Source organism: Lygodium microphyllum, chromosome 26 (genome assembly GCF_053477565.2).
Source record: "Lygodium microphyllum isolate KBCC chromosome 26, Lygodium_microphyllum_v1.1.10, whole genome shotgun sequence".
Classification (NCBI taxonomy): domain Eukaryota; kingdom Viridiplantae; phylum Streptophyta; class Polypodiopsida; order Schizaeales; family Lygodiaceae; genus Lygodium; species Lygodium microphyllum.
The window spans coordinates 57,341,820-57,354,351 of NC_141160.1; positions in this window are offsets into that span (position 1 = coordinate 57,341,820).

The window sequence follows — 12,532 nt, forward strand, 5'->3', positions numbered from 1 at the left end:
TCCAATCCTTGTCATGGCGCAGCCTATTGCAATTCCAGCAGGAACGACGGATTTGCCGGCTCTAGGTTACCCGCTACCCATTTTTAATGGGTTAGTTGAGGAAGATGCGGAACTCCACATTAGGGAGTTTCAAAAGCTGATGTTTAATTGTCGCATCCAAGAAGAAGGACATTTAATGATGTTCTTCAACATGACTCTCAAAGGAAGAGCCGCTATATGGTATCATGGTTTAGAAGCCGGAACCATATTGAACATTGATGCATTTTATGGAGCTTTTCGAAGGGAGTTTGCCCCTGAAAGGGGTGGGCAATATTGGTTGCGTGTACTTAACGTGACCCGCCAAGAACCACACGAAGATATTCGTGCTTATGCGAAGAAGATAAAAGAGGTTTTCCGTAAGTTGGACACCTCTATCCCTATCCCCGCAGCTGCCCAATTGCAATATTTCCTTCATGGTTTGGACTTTAACATCCAATTGCAGTTGAGTAGTGTCCCCTTGGGGGATATAGATACTGCCATTACACGAGCACAAGAGGTGGAATCCCGATTACAAGCAGCCTATGCTTCTCGCGGCAATTCGAATATGGGTTTAGTATTGGGAAACAATATGGCAATGGCCAATGGCAGTAGTAGCCAAGGGATAGCGATGGCTAACCCTAATGGGAGAGGGAACATGATACAGAATGTCCCTTTATTACCAGCTCCCCCTAGCATGTCGATGCCTACGGGCAGTCAAATGGCTTCAAGTGGTGGAGGCCAGGCGGTCAATTCTAACACCATGCCTGTGGCTCAACAACCAGTGCCTAATCGAATTGTTAGGCCGATGGAACGACATGTAATGACCAAGGCTATGAGTCGAGTTCTTCCAATGTTCTTGGCGAGGTTAAGGACATGATGAAGCATTATACCGACATGATTACGGAGCAGTATCGGCAAATAGCCGTTGATGTCAACTTCCTTAAAAAACAATAAAATTTGATAGGAAGTAGATACCCAGAGGAGGGTGTACCTTCGAGGTTTAGTTGCAAATGGTGTGGTGGGCACCACTATCCAAGAAATTGCCCAAATGTTAAGTGCGACATTTGTGGAAAATCCGGCCATTTAGCAGCTACTTGCTGGAGTAAGATTAGTTCTCTCCAGCGAGGAAGTCGGCAACCAGGGCCTCTTAATCATCGTGCCCAAGGAAATGATTCCCAGCGAGAAGATGGGCCTAAACAAATACTTCAACGACCAAAGACTACAGTGGAGGAGCTACCTAGTGGTAGTGGGGTTAGTTTGATTGAGGCTGTACGCGTTAACGAAGCTGAAACCTCTAATCTGCGAGCTGTCCTTACAAGAGGTCAAAAGGGTAGAGAGGCCGACAAGGATAAGCCTGTTGACGGAAACCCTAAACAAGGCGACAAAGGAACACAAGTTTTGGATCCTTCCATGGAAGGGGGACCTTTGAAGCCTGTAGAAAGTAAAGCCGATAAGGAACCACCAAAGAAGAAGGTGAAAGTTAAGAAAGAGGCAATAAAGCCAGTTCAGCGACCTAAAGAGCGGATGGTTTGGCGTGAAAAGCGAGCTCTATCAAACTATCATGAATTCGATTTGGCGAGCTCTCTTTGCGAAGTCAAGCCGGATGTGAATCTTTTACAGCTTATTAGGCTTTCCCCAGGAGTACGTAAGGAATTTAGAAAGATCCTACATACCGGGTATATCGTAGAACCTTTGGGTATTGCGCGAGTTGGTGATGGCTGGTTCGAGCATGCTGAGAAGCATTGCCCAAGGGTTGCAGCCTATGTCGATGGGATATTAGTAGATTATGCCATTGTCGACACGGGATCATCTGTTAACATTATGAGTTCTGAACTGATGGAAAGGTTGGGTCTTGCGATTCAGAAAGATACCTCCACAATTCTCAGAATGGCAGATGATAGTTTGAGACAGCCAGAAGGTTGCATTACTAAGGTCCATGTTACTGTTGCAAATGTAGAATGCATGTTGGACTTTAGGGTGATTCGTTTTGCAGGGCGGCCAAGTTACCAAGTATTACTCGGACGACCTTGGATCTTGCAAGCGGACTGCCAAGTAGATATACCCGCCGGTCGACTGATATTCGGCAGAGGTGCCCAGCGTGTGGTAGTTGATGCTTATCCTGAGTCCCCGCAGAGTGAGAGAGCTCCTCTATCTTCTACAGAATTGGAGACACTAGAAGATTTATCTCGCAGTGAGACATCATCGAGTGATGAGTCTAAAGAAGGATCCACCACAGAGGACATCTATCAGATCACTTTGAACGAGCCGATAGAGGCCCAAGATCGTATAAGAGATGCAGATGTTATCGAGCTAGACCTTGGTACGCCTGATGATTCGCGGCCAATCAAATTAGGTTCTATGCTCAGTACAGCAGAAAGGGAGGACTATGTGGCCTTGATCCAGGAATTCCGGGATATCTTTGCCTGGAGTTATGATGAGTTGAGAGGCATCCCTCCTAGTCTTGCTGTTCATACAATTCCGTTGAAAGAGGGCAGTCGTCCTGTACGGCAGAAAGTAAGGCGTATGCCTTTCGAACTGAGGGACGGGCTGTTTGAAGAGTTACAGAAGCTTTGGAAAGCGGGTTTGATTTTTCCTGTGCAACACACGGAATGGTGTTCGCCAGTTGTGATTAGAAAGAAGAAGAATAATCAAATCCGATTATGTGTAGACTTTAGGGAGCTGAATAAGCAGACAGTTAAGGACTACTACCCGTTGCCATTTATTGACCAGATTTTGGATCAATTAGCGGGTAGGGAGATATATTCGTTTATGGATTGCTTTGCAGGATACAACCAAATGGCAATTGCAGAAGAGGACAAGTTGAAAACAACTTTTATCACTGTATTTGGTACTTTTGCGTACCATGTGATGGCCTTTGGTTTATGCAATGCGCCTGGTTCGTGGCAACGAACAGCAGATAAGACATTCGGTGACATATCTCCTGAAGAGTTGAAGGTGTTTATTGATGACTTAGGGGCTGCCACCGTGAGAGAGAGGCAGTTGATCATTTTAAGAAAATGCTTTGAGCGCTGTAGACAATTTTGCATCGCCCTAAACCCACGGAAGTGTGTTTTTGGAGTACCTTATGGGCTGTTGCTGGGTCATGTGGTCAGTTCGGTAGGAATTGCGACAGACCCCGAGAAGGTCAAAGTTATAGTTGCCATGGGTCCACCACGCACTCCGAAGGAAGTTCATAGCTTTCTGTCTTCGGTTGGTTACTACCGTAGATTCATCAACGCCTTAGCAGAAAGAACGTTGCCGCTTACAAATTTATTGTCCTTTAGCCGTTCGTTTGTATGGGGTGACCCTTGTAAGGTAGCATTCGAGGATGTGAAACAAGAGCTAGCAAGAGCGCCCGTTTTAAAAGCACCTAAAAGAGGTGAGGTGTTTTATATATTTTCAGCAGCCACGATGTATAGTATCAGCTGCTGTTTAGCCCAAATTTGGGAGGAGAAGTGGTACCACCCGATTGCTTTTGCTAGTCGGAAGCTGGGGGTATCCGAAATCAATTACACCTACATGGAGAAGTTGTGTCTAGCGATGGTCTTTGGGACCAAGAAGTTCAGGCATTACATCCTCTATGAGAAAGTCGTGCTTTATACGAAGGCGGAGGGACTTCGACTATTGATGAATAAGTTACAGCCGCCTGATCGTCTAGCAAAGTGGTTGATCACTTTGCAGGAATTTGATTATGAAATCAAGAGTAAGCCACCAAGGTTGCAAGGCATCGTGGAATGTCTTGTGGACTTTGGGGAGCCGAAAGAATCTGTGGCTGAAGGTAGTGACATGGAGTTGTTACTTAAGATAGATACGGCATCTATTCCCTCCTGGTATGCTGCAATAACGCATTATTTATCAACAGGAGAGGCGGGATCCGAATTATCTAAAGCTGAGAGAAGGAAAATTAAGCAGCAAGCGTTAAAGTTTGCTTTGATCGCAGGTACATTATATCGGCAAGGGGTTGATGACATCTATCGCCGATGTGTGATGCCTGACGAGGTGCCATTCATTTTGGAAGAGTGCCATGATTCTGCTTGCGGTGGCCATTTTGCTGGACGGCTTACAGCACAAAAGGCTTTAAGAGCAGGTTATTGGTGGCCTGCCATCTTCCAGGATGCGTTTGCATATGTTAAGAGATGCGATATTTGCCAACGACACGACAGTCGAGAGAATAGGAAACGACCACTCACCCCTATTATGGCGATACTTCCATTTGAGAAGTGGGGAATAGACTTTGTGGGTCCTATTACTCCGTCGTCGACTACGCAAAAGAGGTACATCATTGTCGCAACTGACTACTTCACAAAGTGGTCAGAAGCACGTGCAACAAGGAAAGATGATGCTAAAGAAATTGCTAGTTTCCTTTTAGAGCAGATAATATGCCGGTTTGGTCCGCCGAAAGAATTAGTGTCGGACCGCGGAACCCATTTCCTGAATAAGGTGATCAAAGGTTTGACAGAGTTGTGGAACATCAAGCATAACAAGACAACCCCCTATAACCCGCAAGCCAATGGGCAAGTTGAAAGCACCAACAAGCAGCTTGTGGGCATCCTGTCCAAAATTGTGTCGGAAAAGAAACGAGATTGGGATAAAAAGTTATACGTGGCAGTGTGGGCTTATAATACGACTTTCAAACGAGGCACTGGCCATACCCCGTTCAAGTTAGTATATGGGGAGGAGTGTGTCTTGCCTTTAGAAATTGAGCTGCCGACCATTCGGTTTGCCATCAATCATTCTTTGAGCGATAAAGATGCACTTTTTGAGCGCTTGACGACACTGGCACATTTAGATGAGCTTAAGTTGCAGAGCTTATTGCACCAAGAAGTGGCGAAGCGCCGAATGAAGCAGTTACACGACCTCAAAGCCAAGAAATACACCTTCAAGAAAGGACAGCTTGTTCTGTATTATGACGCACGACGTGAATTATTCCCAGGCAAGCTAGAACCCAAATGGGATGGGCCCTATAGGATCATTAGAATAGGAAAGAATAAATCCACAGTCTTGTTAGCTGACCTTGAGGGGATAGAATTTAAAAATAAGGTTAATCTTAATAAGATTAAACCTTATTATTTCTGATTGCACTAATGCTATGACTGCCTTGCAGGACTAGGAGAGATTGATCAAACATCTGCAAGGAAATCGTGATAGGGGTTGATGGGTCGTCTGATCCCTTATTTAGAACACCCATATTTGGAACAGAGGTATCATCAGGGAAAGCTCATTTGGTGGAGCAAAGGATACAAGGTGATTGAGCAAGAAGGCGGGACATTTATTTGGGAGATCAAAGTCTTCTGCCATCACTGCCTACAAATTTTGACGAGCATCCCTGTTGAATTCAATGATGATGGAGGGATAGAGCCTACAGTCCACCCGTTGAATATGCTGAATTTCGATTACCATAATTACGAGTAGAGTTCAGGATGGCGGGATATGTAAACCCTTTATGGACGTACACCTTGTACTTTGATGGGGCGTCCAGGGGTCCATGGAAAAAAGGAAGTGTAGGAGTCGTCATCCGAGACCCCCGACGACGCATTGTCATGAAGTTAGCTGCTTATCTCGGGGAGAATTTTACCAATAACATGGCAGAATACAAAGCCCTGATTATGGGTTTGAATATTGCAAAGAAGGGTGGTATCCGGCAGTTATTGGTGAAAGGGGACTCTCAGTTGGTTTTAAATCAACTCAATGGGACGTACATGGTACGAAACCCCATCCTTTGTATGTACCATCATACTACCATAGCCCTGTTAGACGAATTCGATAGAGTGTCTTTTCAGCTGATTCCACGGAATTGGAATCAGTTTGCCGATTCTTTGGCTAATTTTGCGTATGAAGAAGACCTCTTCTTTAATTGTGGGCCTTGTCCCGATATATCTATTGATGATGAGACAGGACCTGGTCGTTTGTGGGGTATGCTTTCTGAGCATGCCCTCTTTGGCAGACGATGGTTGATTTGGGTGATGTAGAGGGTAAGCGAGACTCATCTGCCTTTATTATCTTGGACCCATAGACTGATTCAACGACATGTGATGCGAACACCTCTTGCGATATACGCAGGAGGGATAGGTCATAATTTAATGCACTTAGTATAGGGCTACAAGCCCTGTTTCCCTGGGAATGGTATGCTTTGATGTCTATCATGGTTGTTCCCAGGTGGATGTTATGCGAAGTATTGTTGGATTTCATTAGGCCAAGAGGGCCGATTCAGTTTTGTAGCAAAGTCATGTCTGATTTCATTAGGCCAAGAGGGCCATTTCCTTGTCTAGTGCGGGTGCGTTTAATTGGGTTTTTGTTTTAGTGTTGTGCTGGACAGGTTTCGTGTTTCGTGGAATTTGGTGGAGCTTGGAGGAGCCTTTGCTGCGATGGAAACGTCTCGTGGCCAATCCAGGTGATATTTCTCCTTTACGAGTACCTTTCTTTCCTGTTATATGTGTATTTGTACTTGTTGAGGGGATACTTTTTGTTGGGGACCGGCAACCAAGGCATGAAGTCCCAGGTTTAGGTTGAGTATGTTTGAGGGAGGTCGGAGTAGTCATTGCCTCCTGTAAAGACATTGTCAGGCATTGAAAGACCTGTTTTAGAAGGAAGTCCTAGTGGCCCTGTTCTGCTAGCCTGCTAGGCAGCCGTTCTAGGAGTTCTTGTTAGTAGTGAGGCAGTTAGAGAAGCCTGCCAGAAGATAATAATGATGGTGCCAAGAAACTCTGTGCATCCTAAAAGATGACTATAAATACGAAGGTGTGTAAAAAGGGGTTCTAACCCCTATCAAAGAAAAGAAAAGAAATGAAAATATATAAGCAGTTGATCATTGCCTTGCGAGGGCCTGGTAGGTTCCTGGGGACGAGTCAGACCTGGGGCCGATACCTTGCCTTCCTAGGGGTGGTTTCTTGCTGGAAAAATAATACCAAAACAAGGAAGGTTGGAGCGAAAATAAAAGTGAGCGTTAGAAAAGGATTAAGTGTCGCCTTGCGAGGGCTTGGCAGGTTCTTGGGTGCCGAGACAGGTCCTGAGGCCGATGCCCTGTTCTCCTTGGGTCACTACGCTCAGCTCCCTCCTTTTTACATGCCCAAGTATGTTAATAAAATAAAAACCCTAAAAGAAGAAATGTACTGAAAGAAAATATTCTTTGATCAGGCTATAGGAGACCTCGCCTTGTAGGAGCTCCTAGTGGTGTTGTCTTTCGTTGGTAAGTAGTTCAGACTACCACTTAGGGCAACCTCTTCGATAGGTTTTTTAGTTTGGCTGTGTTGGAGCAGCTGGTTAGTGACTCACTTCGGATCTTCTATTAGATGATGCTAGGCCTACTCCTTGTGGATGTCATGCCTTGGTTCTGCCCAGGGGTAGGGGGAGCATTGTACTGAATGTTATTATATAATTGTTTTGTATCAGTTTGATGCTTCTTTGGTTGTTTATGTGCAGATATGTTCGTGGATTCGACGGGCTGAGTCGCCCTATCCCGTGGTCGCCAATGAGAGCGGAATTTAGGTGACGGAAAGTGCTTAAAAATAGCTAAAAATTATGAATATCAAGGGAAAAATATTCACTGTCAAAGGCGGCGGCTCGATCTAGGACGATTTTAAGCGCCAAAGTGCTTTAAAGGCGCCCGAGCGTCACTTGTTGATTTTTCATAAATTTTCAGACAGTCGTGCGGGTTGGCAAGAGTTACTGGCCAATGCGGGATGCTAAGCCGGACGCCCAGGATTTTTCAGAGCTCAATTCGGAGTCCGGACGGGGAAATGGCCAAGGAAACGGTCAAGATATGAAAAGGTGGACACTTGGGAGGCCAAATTTGAGCATGCCTTTTGAGTTTGGACCCCCCCCCAAAAATTTTATGCACCTTATGAAGCAAAAAACGTGGAGAGAGAATGAAGAGAAATGAAAAAACGTGATCAACAGAGGGCGCCATTTTTTTCGCCATGAATGGATGAGAGGCATCATGGCTGCTGCAAACAACCCCCCCAATGGATTATGGGGCTTCATTCCCCTCTGTCTGTGGACTCTATCGCCGCCTCTCGCCCGAGAAATGGTGGTCTCTATGAAGAATTCTGATTTCAGTCTTTCTCTCTCCTCCCTCTCTCTCTTCTAAAGGCAAGTTCATGTGGGAAGAAGAAGGAAGAAGAAAGAATGATAGAGGCTTGTCCGGCATGGATCGGATTGCTCCACGGGCTGGAAATGGTGATTGGTGATGGTGCTGGACATGAAGTGCTGCTGATTTTCAAATTTGCAGCCATGGACATGAAACCCGAAACACGCAAATAAGCGGTAATTTAAAATTTTCAAAGGAAATTTGAGCTTTTATGGCTTTTGATGGATGAAATGTTGTTCATGTGGGATAAAAATTGTTCATGTTACTGTTTTCTATGAGTTCTTGCTGGTCATAATCAAAAAATCAGAAAAATATGCATTTTGTGGTTCAAAATAATATGCTAAAACACGTAAAACATGAAAAAACAAGGGAAAATGAGGGTTTTTGGCATAAAAATGGGGAAGTAAATAGGAACATCAACTAAACTTTCATTTTTCTGCAAGAAGGAACTAAGGGCCACAGCCCATAACCTGTTATGAATTTTCAGTAATTAAATAATGCAGGAAAATAAGGGAAAATACAAGAAAAGGGTGAAAAAACCCTAAAAATAGGGGAAAAATGCATTTTGGGTTCCGAAAAATAAGGATAAATAAGAGCAATGTTTGTGGATGTTGGTGGGGACTGAAGCATGAGGATTTGCCTCAGTTCAACCCCACTTTCTTGTGCTAGTGTGGTTTTTCCCGCTTTTTATACATAAAATGATGTCAAAATACCCTATAAATCCATCTAATGATGCACTATTTAAACGGGGAAGGGTAGAGAAGTTGACATATGTCTAAATGCCGTGTGAGATGATGGGAAAGTTGCTGATTTCTATGCATAGCATTTAGGACGGATGATAATTAAAATTAAGAGCTTAGTAGCACAAGGATCACCTCGGTGCTAGGCCCATGCAACAAAGCACGAACGGTAGTTGGAAACCATTAAAAGAATGTTTTTTTGCACTTGTGCACAATACTGTTTGCTAAATGTTTGAGCACTAGACATCCACCAAATGCATAGAGCATGAAAAAGAATTTAAAAGTATCAGTGATCAGCTCCTGGACATGCATTGCAATTGGTTTATTAGGACATGACCTACGATGAGAGGCAGTGAGGTACCCATGCTGTAGGCTAGTCGTGGGGTCTAGGGGAAAGAGAAGTAAGGACAATGGTACATTCCTGGACACGCTTATTGGGTACCTTGAGCGACGTTTGTGCGAAATGTCTATATGTTGAGCGACGCATCGAGGGGCCAATCCCCAAGGTGTAGGAGAGTCGCAGAGGGTTGACGGCATTCAGCCGTAGGAGGAACCCCATGTGTATGTGTTTCGAGCCTTTTGGCTATGTAAAAGGGACTCCCTTTGAGGAGTAATATTGGGTTAGGATCAGTTGGACTACAACGTATTACAAACGCAATGTTTAGGAAGGCAGAGATTTTGATAGACGCTCCTGGCCGCGAGGCCGAGGGGTTGTCTTGTGCGTAGTGATGAGGCCCGGCTAGTGCATGAGCCAGTGCCGGCCCGTTTTTAGGTCCATCATAACTATTTTGATATTAAGTGTCAACTCAAGTCATTCCGTGATGTTTGGGTAGCCCTAATCACTCCAATTTTACTGATCACATCCCTAGGAGCCTCATGCCATGTTTTCATCACCTTGGCAGTCCTTATTTTGTCCATGATTGCCCAATGTTTCCCTTGCATTCTCTGTAGAGATAAACAATACACTATGAGAGATAATGTGCTTTGAAGCACCACTATTAAAGTACCAGACATTATTGACCTCAAACATTGGCAGGAGCACAAGGATACATATTGTGCAGAAAATTGGATGCTTCTTACAATGCTACATCATGGGTCTAATGTAGATAAGCTATTACACATGTTGGTGAAGGATCCAGTCTTGTTGTACAACTTGCAAACACATTATCTTCCTATCATAGTAGCCAATAAAGACTGCAACTGTAAAAATGAAACTTTCTCCAGTTACAGTGCAACCTCTTCCTTGTCAAGTCAAATTGTTGGAGTAAGATACACAACTAGCAGTTCACAGTGATCAGCACCAGCTCCATACCAGCCTATTTCTTTTGTGAAGTAGAAGACTAGTACATTTTTTACCTCTCCTCATGGAGAATGGGATAAGAACAAAATAATGTTCTGTTCTTCCATCATAGCATCAGCCCCATGGACTTGCATCTAAAAAAATTTCCATTCAGACTCTATTGCAAGGGTTTCAATGGCTATGTCATCACTAAAAACTACAGCCCTACCATCCCTATTCTCAACCACAGATAGGAATCCATCTTTTCTGTTTTGAAGTGTTTAGGCATCACAAAAAATTGAAATCCTACCATCCCTCTTCTTGTCCACATATAGCAATCGGAATGAAGGGTCACACTAGACTTAGCTATACATGGTAGTATTGCAAAAGCACATGGTACAATAGAAAGAAAACAAGTGAAATGATAGAACAACAATACAACAAAATGGCATGGAAACAAGACCTAGGTTGATTCATTGCTGAATAATAGAAATACCAGAATATATGATAATAAATGTAAGAAACCATCACTTTCTGATGTCAATATAAATACACATGCATAAAAGGTGAGGTGAGATATGGCCATGCTCTTCATCATCAATATCCCACTATTATTCTTTCTAAAACGGCCATTTAGTTCTGAGAGCGGAATTTAGGTGACGGGAAGTGCTTAAAAATAGCTAAAAATTATGAAGATCGAGGGAAAAATATTCACTGTCAAAGGCGGCGGCTCGATCTAGGACGATTTTAAGCGCCAAAGTGCTTTAAAGGCGCCCGAGCGACACTTGTTGATTTTTCATAATTTTTCAGACAGTCGTGCGGGTTGACACAAGCTACTGGCCAATGCGGGATGCTAAGCCGGACGCCCAGGATTTTTCAGAGCTCGATTCCGAGTCCGGACGGGGAAATGGCCAAGAAACCGGTCAAGATGCGAAGAGGTGGACAAAATTTGGCCAAAATGGGCAAGTGACCTTTGGGGCCCAAAATTTAATGTCACATGAAAGTTTGGGAGAGGAAGATGCAACAAATCGTGGAGGAAGAACACGCCAGAATGCGCCCGAAAATTGCGCTCCATGGCTTCATGATCAATCTCCAGCCTCAATGCAACCTACTCGAGTGATCATTGGCAGTGAATCCCCTCCGTATCCTGACTCTATCGCCGCCCTTCGCCCGTCAAATGATGCCCTCTTTGGAAATCTCTGATTCTAGTCTTTCTCTCTCCTCCCTCTCTCTCTTCTAAAGGCAAGTTCATGTGGGGAGAAGAAGGAAGAAGAAAGAATGATGGAGGCTTGTCCGGCATGGACCGGATTGCTACACGGGCTGAGAATGGTGATTTGTGATGTTGCTGGACATGAAGTGTTGCTGTTTTCCAAATCTACAGCCATGGATACAAAACCCGAAACACGCAAATAAGCGGTAATTTAAAATTTTCAAAGGAAATTTGAGTTTCTATGGCTTTTGATGGATGAAATGTTGTTCATGTGGGATAATAATTGTTCATGATGCTGTTTTATATGAGTTCTTGCTGGTCATGATAAAAAAAGCAGAAAAATATGCATTTTGTGGTTCAAAATAATATGTTAAAACATGTAAAACATGAAAAAACAAGGGAAAATGAGGGTTTTTGGCATAAAAATGGGGAAGTAAATAGGAACATCAACTAAACTTTCATTTTTTTGCAAGAAGGAACTAAGGGCCACAGCCCATAACCTGTTTTGAATTTCCAGCAATTAAATAATGCAGGAAAATAAGGGAAAATAGGGAAAAAACCATGAAAAATAGGGGAAAAATGCATTTTGGGTTCCGAAAAATAGGGATAAATAAGAGTAATGTTTGTGAATGCTGGTGGGGACTGAAGCATGAGGATTTGCCTCAGTTCAACCCCACCTTCTTGTGCTAGTGTGGTTTTTTTCCGCTTTCTATACATAAAATGATGGAAAAATACCCTAAAAACCTATCCAACGATGCAATATTTAAACGGGGAAGGGTAGAGAAGTTGAAATATGTTTAAATGCCGTGTGAAATGATGGGAAAGTTGCTGATTTCTATGCATAGCATTTAGGACGGATGAAAATTAAAATTAAGAGCTTAGTAGCACGAGGACCACCTCGGTGCTAGGCCCATGCAACGAAGCACGAACGGTAGTTGGAAATCATTAAAAGAATGTTTTTGCACTTGTGCACGATACTGTTTTGCTAAATGTTTGAGCACTAGACATCCACCAAATGCATAGAGCATGAAAAGAATTTAAGAAGTATCAGTGATCAGCTCCTGGATATGCATTGCAATTGATTTATTGGAACCTGACCTACGATGGGAGGCAGTGAGGTACCCATGCTGTAGGCTAGTCGTGGGGTCTAGGGGAAAGAGAAGTAAGGACAATGGTACATTCCTGGACACGCTTATTTG